The 9,792-nt window shown below is 44.7% G+C and overlaps 1 pseudogene; it reads right to left on the reverse strand.

The window, feature by feature from the left end:
- Window positions 1-5,561: 5,561 nt before the first annotated feature.
- LOC118590259 lies at window positions 5,562-7,124 on the reverse strand (annotated as a pseudogene).
- Between the last annotated feature and the right edge of the window lie 2,668 nt (window positions 7,125-9,792).

Below are 9,792 nucleotides of genomic sequence, written 5' to 3' on the forward strand. Positions count from 1 at the left end.
ACCTGGAATGTCTCCCCAAAGCCCACGTGTGGAAGGTTTCCAGACTATAGTACTATTGGGAGGTTTAGAACCTTCAAGAAATGGGCCCATTGCTGGGCGGTGGTGGCACAAGCCTTTAATTCCAGCACTCAGGAGGCAGAGGCAGGTAGATCTCTATGAGTTCGAGGCCAACCTGGTCTACAGAGTGAGATCCAGGAAAGGCACAAAGCTACACAGAGAAAACCTGTCTCAAAAAAAAAAAAAAAAAAAAAAAAAAAAAAAATGGGTCCATTAAAAGGAAGTTAGGTCATTGGGGGCACACCCTTGAAGGGAATATTGGAACTTCAGTCCCTTGCTTCAATGAGAAGGAGCAGGGGTAGAAGGGGGAGGAGAGGAGGGGGAGGAAGAGGAGGAGGAAGAAGGAGGAAGAAGAAACCATTGTAAAAGTAAGGGTAATGTTCTGTGAAATTCCGTTTCTTTTATATGAGTTCTTTTCGTTCACTTTGTTTGAAACAGGGTCTCACCATGGAGCCATGGCTCATCTTTATGAGCATTTGAATTAGAATTTAAGTCCTGGAAAACTGCCACCTTTGATTGGGGTGCAGTTCAGTGGCAGAGGCTTGACACCCAAAACCAAACCAAACCTGCCCTCTGATGTTTGCCCTTCTCGCTTAGGAAGAGAGCAAGCTTCCTGGGCTCCGCCGCTTGGCCGCTTCAGCGTTTGGCATCGTTCTCGGTTGGCAGAACTTGTTTGTATTGTTACTTCAGTGAACTTGTCCCATCAGAACCCCTCTTTTTAATAGATCCATTCATATTTTGTTTTAAATCAGCTAATGGTAGAACAATTTAGGAGTTCCGGGGATGGAAAATTCCTGAGCTGTAGGAACCGCAAGACAGAGGCGCCCTCAGCTGGCCATGCCCGGCCCACTTCCCCCAGGACCGCGCCCTATGGGCTGGGGCGGGGGGTGCTGAGATGGGGGAGTGCTGAAAAGGGGCTAGGGAGCTTCGGGGCTGAAAGGCTGCGGGGATGGGAGCTAGGGAGCTGGGCAGCGGGAACTGGGGACCTAGGGGGCAGAGAAACTGGAAGTGATGGCCACCTGTTCGGGGTTTGGAGAGCTGGGGGGAGGGGGTGCTGGGGGGGAAGCTGGGGCTTGATTCTGCTGAGGAGCTGAGTCCGCGGAGCTTGAGGGCTGAGCCTGTAGGAGGAAAACACACACACACACACACACACACACACACACACACACACACACACACACACGCTGTCTGCACCCCACCCCCCACCCCCCCCCCCACACACACTTTCTGGTCTCTTCGTCTGAGGAAACCAGGCCTGGGTGGCCAAGTGCCTGCGTCTTGGTGGCCTGGGCCTCCGGAGCTGCGGCAGGAGGGAGGTCTGGAGTGTCTTAGGTGCCTGCCACAAGAGGGCAGAAGGGCGATGGTGATGTTTGCTCGTCGCTGAGAAAGCGCTCCACCCGGGGTCCCGTGCGCAGGCGGCTTCCCACCGCACTCCTGCCGGGTGGAACAGTCCGCTGTGGATTAAGTACAGGGTACCCTAGCAAGCCTAGTTCTGAGACTGTGAAGAGACCGGGCTCTTTACCCAGTGAAAGGAACTTAAGGAATTTTCACTTAAACCGGTACTTGATGAGGGTGACGTAATGGGGGATGAACTGATTAGAAGGAGGGTTGGGCGGAAAGAAAAAAGCAAATGGAAAGCAGGGTGCTGGAACTTGCCTAACGTTTGTACAGCCTTGGGTTCCAGTCCCAGAACTGTTTTTGTTTTTGGAAACAGTTTTTTTTCCTGTGTAACAGCCCTGTCTGTCCTGGAACTCGCTTTGTAGATCAGAGATCCTCCTGCCTCTGCTTCCCAAGTGTTAGGATTGAGGTGCATTTAGCAAAAGAAGCCAGGCTGGAGAGATGGCTCAGTGAGATTGTGTGGTGAAGAAAGGCACTTGCGGGTTTGGGGATTTAGCTCAGCACAAGGCCCTGGGTTAGATCCTCAGCTCTTAAAAAAAAAAAAGAAAGGCACTTGCTGCCAAGCCTGATGGCCTAAGCTTCATCCCTAGGATCCATATGTAGAAGGAGAAAACGGACTCCAGGGTTGTCTTCTGACACCCCCAAACCCCCGCACACACACAATAGACAGACGGAGAGGGAGAACTGGAGAGCCAAGTGTCATGGCACACCTTTAATCCCAGCACTTGGCAGGCTGAACTCGCCAGTGTCAGCCTAGTCTATATAGAGTGACCCTGTCTCAAAAACAAACAAGAAATAACATGGAAAAAGAAAAAGTCATCTGTTCTCACTCTCTACAGGAGGCTCTGGCTTCTACACTTGTCTTTTTCTCAGAGTACACTCACACGTACAAATACACAAACATTCACCCTAAAATTTTAGGGTGTCACATAACTTCATTAAAATTGGTTAATAAATTCTGTTTGCATGATGTGTGTGTGTGTGTGTGTGTGTGTGTATGTGTGTGTGCACACGCGCACGTGAGCGCGCAAGCACGTGGAAGTCAGAGGTCAAGGTGGATGTTTTCCTCAGTCACTCTCTGCACCAGGCTTTTTCTTTTGGCCACCAACCAGCTCCCAAATCAGGACGTGAGACTCAGGCTTGTTTCTGGCTAGTTCTTTTAGCTTAAACTAACCTGGTTTTTCTTTATCTACCTTTTGCCTCGGGGCTTTTGACTTTTCTTTCCTTCTGTGAATCCTACTTCCATTGTTTCTCGTGCCTGCTGGCTGGGGCTGACAGCTGCCTGGCTTCTTACCGGGGAGGGCACAGGGTGGGCTCATCCGCTCATCCTCTCCTCTCAAGCCTAGATTTCTCCTCCTATTTATTCTCTCTGCCTGCCAGCCCTGCCTATCCTTTCTCTGCCTAATTATTCGCCTTTCAGCTTTTTAGTAGACCAATCAGGTGCCTTAGGCAGCAAGGTGAACCAAAAGCAACACATCCTTAAATAATTAAACACACATCCTTACATCGTTAAACAAATGCAACACACCTTTGCACAGTTAAAATAATATCCCATAACAGCTCTCCACCTTTTTAAAAAATCTTTTTGTAAGTATTTTTATAATGAAGTTAAATAAGCACTATTTGAGTATGTTACATTCCTGTCCCAAATTAGTTTCCTGCATGCTGTTCATTATCAAATTTGTTCTGAAATCCCAGGATGACACTTCTGAAACCTTAGGACTGTTCTCACTCTCAAGCTATAAAGCAGGGGCTGGGCAAACACTAATCTGTTGGGTCAGGTGTTCTCACACTACAATAGCATAAGTTCAGACGGCCAACTGTCGGCCTGCAGAGCCTCAACTGCGCACTGTTTGGCCATCCCAGAAAATGTCTGCCAGCCTGTCACTTTAAATGAGGTGGAGTCTAAGACCCAACTACTCCATTAACTTTACAAAAATCACTTGACCCCTCAAGTCCTTAAACACCCAGGGACTCCTGTTAGTTCAAATGAAATGTATGTGAAAACACCCAAGGGTGGCAGAGCATGTACAGCCCTGGCTAAAGGCAAGACTGTCATCTACCCTTACAGCATCTATAGGATGCTAAGGTCAGGTTGCTGTGGAAGGGCTACTGGGCACACACCACCGGAAGTGCTCTTGTTTGGACCTCACTCCACTAGCCAGGGAATGACCATGCACAGCTCTAGCCTCCAGAGGGCCTCTGCGCGCATTCAGCAAACAAAGGCACACTCAGGAATCAGAAGGGAGGGGATTGTTTCGTCTCATCTCCCTTACATTCAAGGCTGCATTCTAAAACCTAAGTTCTCCTTATTTAGACAGCGCTGGTAGAAACTCAATGTCTACTTTACGGAACGCCTTCATAGAGCAAATAAACTGTAACAGAGCTTTTTGCAATGACACAGTTTTAAATTTGTTAACATGGTTTTTTGCACAGTTGTTCTAAACCCACTTCACTTGGTAAGAAAACTCAGGTGCTAATTAATTCCTTCTACAACTGTTCTAGCAAATGAGAGTGCGTGAAGGACCACATCCCAGGGGTCATGACCTAAAACATTACAGCCCACAGAGTGCTACTAATCCTCCTCATTCCATGTTTCACTCCCCCGAGGTGTAGAGTCTCAACTGCTAACATCATTTAAATGAGCAAACTATTACAGGAGTATCCCTGAAATACTGACTTATCCCACAGTGTTGACAAATTTATTCTTCTATATGAATCTTAGGTAGCAACATACTTCATAGAGCATTAAAACATGGTCTAAGATGTCATGATAGCTGGGCGGTGGTGGCGCACACCTGTAATCCCAGCACTCAGGAGGCAGAGGTAGGTGGATCTCTGTGAGTTCAAGGCCAGCCTGGTCTACAAAGCGAGTTCCAGAAAGGTGCAAAGCTACAGAGAAACCCTGTCTCGAAAACGAAACAAAACAAAACAAAAAAAAGATGTCATGATATTCCCCAACTTTATTAACCAATACCCAACTCAAAATCAGACCAACTAGGTAATATCCAATCCTTCATCTTTTCCCTAACAATCAAGGTATCTGACCAATCTAAAGACTTATGAGTAACTGACTAATCCAAATAGATTAATAAACTGATCTTATTCAAATACTCTTGGTAATGTATACCTTAATTTTAAAAATCACTAATACTAAATTTTGAGATTGACATACAGACTTTGGGAAAGAAAACAGAAACAACAAATGAGTAAGGGAATGGAACTGATCAGAGAATTCACTGTCCAAAGAAATCTATCACTTTGACAACTTTGCATTCCTTTTGAAATAACATTGCCCAAGCTGACACCTTATATTTTAAATGGAATCTTAACAGCTTAAGATTGTTAACAATCTGCAGAAATTGTATAGTATTGAATTCATCTGACTCTTCAGCCAAACTAACACTAAAGACAGGAGGTCAAAAGTTGTTAATCCCTCTTTTCTTTTTTATTTATTATTAAATATCCTCACCTTCTAAAAATAAGCAATCAGAGCTTGTTGACATATATGATTACTACAAAACCAATGCAAAGTTAAATATATAAACCGTAGTACATAAGAGACACAACAATCAGTGTATAATCAAATGTATTTTGATTGATCACAATTTACTATAAAGTCATGAAAGGCCAGCAACAGTCTAGACAAATACTTGATTGCACCCAGTTGATGGGCTGTGGACAGCAGCACTGAGTTACATTATGAGAGAGCAACACTTCCTTTTCCACCTTCCTAGAAAAATATTGGTTGGATAAGGCAAAGGATGGGCAGCTACTGAACGGTGATACTAACCATGCAAGAACAACAAATAGATGTGCAATAAATGTCGTTGCTAAATCTTGAGCTGGAAGGGCAAGGGGAAAAAATGGACTTAAGCTAAGAATTTGTAAGAATTAATGCAAGAAATAAGCTTTTCAAGAGTGTCTTCCAGCTACCTTTACACAGGGTAGCACCCAAACATAATTTCCTGTAGTCTTAAGGTTGGTGGTGTACAAGTGGCCTGGCTCTGTTCTTCTTTGTTCCCTTTAGAGCTCAAGACTATAAAAATGATAAACAAAAAATTTTTTTTCATTTCCCACCTAGGCATAAATAGCTAATTTGAAGATTATTGTTCGCTTTCTTCTTTTGTTATTTCAACTCTTCGAGGCCCATGAAGTAGAGCATAGGCAACATGCCAGTCTCCACCACCAGACAGCCGCAGGACATCTTCTAGTGTTACAATGCTGACCCTATCGTTGTCAAACTTGACCCATACATCTTGTTTCCTTTCACCCATGATACGTAATGACCTGAAGAACTGATCTGGTGAGTTAGAACTGCTTGTGAGTCAGAGTATCCACAATTACTAGAGCCAATATCATCAGCAAACGAAAAGGGTTCATACTTAACCTCTTTTGAGGGACTATTCTTCTTGTCATATGCATTTGGTTGCTGATTTGCTTTTTTTAATCTTCTAGATCCTTGAATTTTGACTGGAAAGAGACCATTTTCTCTTGAAGTTCTGGTGTGCAGAGTTCATACACATCTAACACAAGAGGAAATTTAACATCTTTAAGAACTTTGGCGTTCACAGGTTCTTTCTCTTTATAAAAAAAAAAAAAAATCGAACCATCAGAATAGTTAAGTAAGCAGGCGGCCGGCTGATCTTAGAAGATTTGATGTACAAAACATTTCTCTGCAATGTTGGAGACTGTTTATTAATTTCTTCCTAAAGTTGCAATTTAAGCCCTGTGAAAAGATATTGAACTTCCTGGTTGATGAAACAACTAAGTTGAAGTTGATTTTCCTCTTCTTTGGTGACCTCTTCTTCTTCTGATTCTGTACATTTCATGCTTTGCAAATTAAGGAATGGCAACAGCTATTCAATTTGTTAATTATTCACTTTAACATAATGGCTTCTAGTTTCTGCTGCAGTACTCCATCATTTGTATCCAGCACTCGTTAGCATCCTGTTGAAGACACTGTCCTTGTTCACCCTTCTCTGCAAACTGTGGGAAAGCCAAGTGCAAGAACTGCAGGAGAATAATAGCTGGTATGCTAGAAGAAGTTTTATCCATAAAATCAAACAAATCTCCAAGGGCTGCAGTAATGTATGTGCTGAAGCCTTTTCCCCTGAAGCTCCCAAGGCACCTGCATACTTTTTTTTGTTTTTTGTTTTTTGTTTTTTGGTTTTTTTTTCGAGACAGGGTTTCTCTGTGTAGCTTTGCACCTTTCCTGGAACTCCCTTGGTAGCCCAGGCTGGCCTTGAACTCACAGAGATCCGCCTGCCTCTGCCTCCCGAGTGCTGGGATTAAAGGCGTGTGCCACCACTGCCTGGCCTGCATACCTTTTAAGGGCATCTTTGAGTTCAGGCACAGAAGGAACACCCTAAACTGTAGCAGTCAGGTAACAAGTGTTACCAAGGTTTGTCATCCCACACGGTAACTCCACAGCAGTTGCTAACCGTTCTTCTGTCACATCTTCTACGAAGACAGTTTCGCTCAGGGTTCTTCTGGAAGAGCGTCTGCTGACCCCATCACAGTACAGTCATTCCATTTTTCATTTTGATGTTTCCCCAGTCACCATCCTTCAGTGTCCCTCCTTTCACAGCACCTTTCTGTCTGTCTGTCTGGACTCCAGTCAGTGCAAAAAGCCTGGCCTTGAACACCATTGGAGGTTCATCAGTGTTCAATTCACCTTCAACCCCAACAGCGTCAGCTTTAACGTGCTGGTGATGGCCGTTCCTGACGACAGAAGGAACAAATGAATGTGCTTGGTTGGACTGAAAGTCTTGCCCTGTAATGATCGACAATGGTGGGAAACCCAAGGAGAGTCCCTAATCTTTAACTTCTGATTGGTGAAAATTGTAACTGTGATTTGGCAACAACTGTTTATGATTTTTGTGCTTATAAACTCCGCTTCTGCCCCTGTCCGAAGCCATCAGGAGAAACAAGGCTCCTGAGTCCTTGTCCTGTAGCCCTGACTGATAAATAACTTGCTTATGTGGTGAATTATTAAAATCTTTGAAACCTGTAAGTGTTGTCTCTCACTCGTTCCTCATGGCACATAACTGGCTATGTGTAACATAACCAATCTAAACCAAATGTCCAACCACGACAAACTCTAAGAACTGGAAAAATGATTGACATGTGCTTGCTGCTCAAGTGTGAGCACATGAATGTGGATCTCAAGCACCTGTGTAAAGGCCCAGGTGCTGGAGAGATGACTCAACAGTTAAGAGCACTGGCTGCTCTTACAGGGGACCCCAGATCAGTTCCCAGCATCCACATGGCTGCTCACAACTGTCTGGAACTCCAATTTGAGGGGATCCAATGCCTCTTCTGACCTCTGTGGGCTCCTGCAAGCTCATGGTGGACATACAGACACATACAATAAAATAAATACATTTTTTTAAAAGCCTGACGTGGTGTGGGTCTGTAACCCCATTGCTGGGAGAGACAAAGACATGCAGAGTCCAGGAGTTTGCTGCCCAGTCAGTCTAGCAGAAATGGGGAGCCCCAGGTTCAGTGGGAAACCTTATCTCAGAAAGTAAGGTGGAGAGTTATAGAGGAAGACACTGACTTCCATCTGTTCACATATGGGTGTGTACATCCTGCACAGACATGTACACACTGTACATACACACTGGCGGGGTCTTTGTGACCTTCATGGTGACAAAGTGACAAGCTGCAGGAGGCAAGAAGGCCATCCAGCACAACACAACTCAGGAGCCAGCATCGGGTCAAACTTCAGGAGTTTATTTTGGGCATGTTTAAACAGCACAATCTGGTGAAAACTAGTCTTGTGATGACTAATTAATTCAATCCCACCTGCATAACAATGCATACTGAAATCTCTTTGGGGAACAAAGTAAGCTAAATACAGATATGGCTGCCTTGAAACTCTTTGTAAAGTACAGGCGGCACCTTCCATATAGACAAGTTCCCTATACTGATTGAGAAAAACAAGCTGATGAGAAGGGTCTGGGGGAGCTGGGGAGGGTCTGGTGCGGGAGAGTCTCCAGCCACACAGATCTGCTCAAAGGTCACCAGGCTAGAAAGCATGTCAGCTCTAGCCTTCTGGGTGGAGAACAGGTTTTGCATTCCTTCCCTTGAAGGAACAACCCTGTGTGCTTAACATTCCAGGTTCCCCTAATACATTGGTTCTCAACCTTCCTAATGCCCACAACCGTAGAATTATTTCGTTGCTACTTTATAACTGTAATTTTGCTACTGTTATGAATTGTAATGTAAATATCTGATATATAGGATATCTGCTAGGCAACCCCCTCCCAAAGGGGTTGCCATCCACAGGTTGAGAACCACTGTCCTCCTGTATGTATGTAAGTACAAAGGCCTCTGTGTCATTCCCACCCCTACCCCCAAATCTACAACTCTTAGAAAATACACAGAAAAAAGACCCAAAAATCAATCAGCCAGTTATTTCCTTATTATATGTAACCACTGAAATTCTGGGAAGGAGTGGCCTTGTGAGCCCTGCCTCCTAAGAGAGACTGTTATTCGGCCTGATCTCTTGTGGGCCGCCTACCAGTCATCACAGCTGTTTGTTCTGCTTCAGTGTGGTGCCTCGATCATGTCAAAACTGGAGGAAAGAGCTGTATTAAATGTTTATATATGTTGTGAGTAACTGTCTTCCAAACCAAGTGACCACCACTCTGGGAGTTCAGCTGTGCCCCCTTGCAGAAGGCTATCTCAACTGGGCTTGTTGACTGTTTACATCTCCTCATGGAGGTATGGGAAGGGTCACCAACTCCTTACCTGAGTACCCAGCCACTCCCTACCACCTGTGGTATGTAACTCTTGATTCATTTAATTGCACATGGCCTCAGGGAGGGGCTAGAGTACTTAGGCTGAGGAAACCCTAGGAGAAGGGGGCTTCATCTATGCAGCTGTAGGGAAGCCCTCATTCCTGCTGAGTAAAGGCTTTCCAGGTGTGACCTGTTGTGTAAATCACCCCTCACCTATGCTCTGTAAGAAGCCCAATCAAACTCATTGGGTCTCCAAAGTGAGCTCTGATGGGATCTTGCCTCAGATTGTCATTGGCACCTTAGGAGAAAGGATGATGTTGTTTATGTTTCCCATTGGGAAAGAATTTAGGAACAATCTGTAACTGTTAAACATAATCACGGGTTATCTTTAGAGTTCTTTCCTGCAGTGCATTCTGAGGGTGCAGAGTGACAGGTATCCATCATTGCAGTAGTCCACGGAGCAATTCTACTACTGTGCAAGTCTCTGCCTGTTCCTCCCTCCCTCTAACCTCTGGTGACCGCTCATCTTTTAAAACATATATACTTCTATTCTCACTTGAAAGACAGAAATCATAAATACTTCTGAGGA

This window comes from Onychomys torridus, chromosome 8 (assembly GCF_903995425.1).
Source record: "Onychomys torridus chromosome 8, mOncTor1.1, whole genome shotgun sequence".
In the NCBI taxonomy this organism is placed as follows: domain Eukaryota; kingdom Metazoa; phylum Chordata; class Mammalia; order Rodentia; family Cricetidae; genus Onychomys; species Onychomys torridus.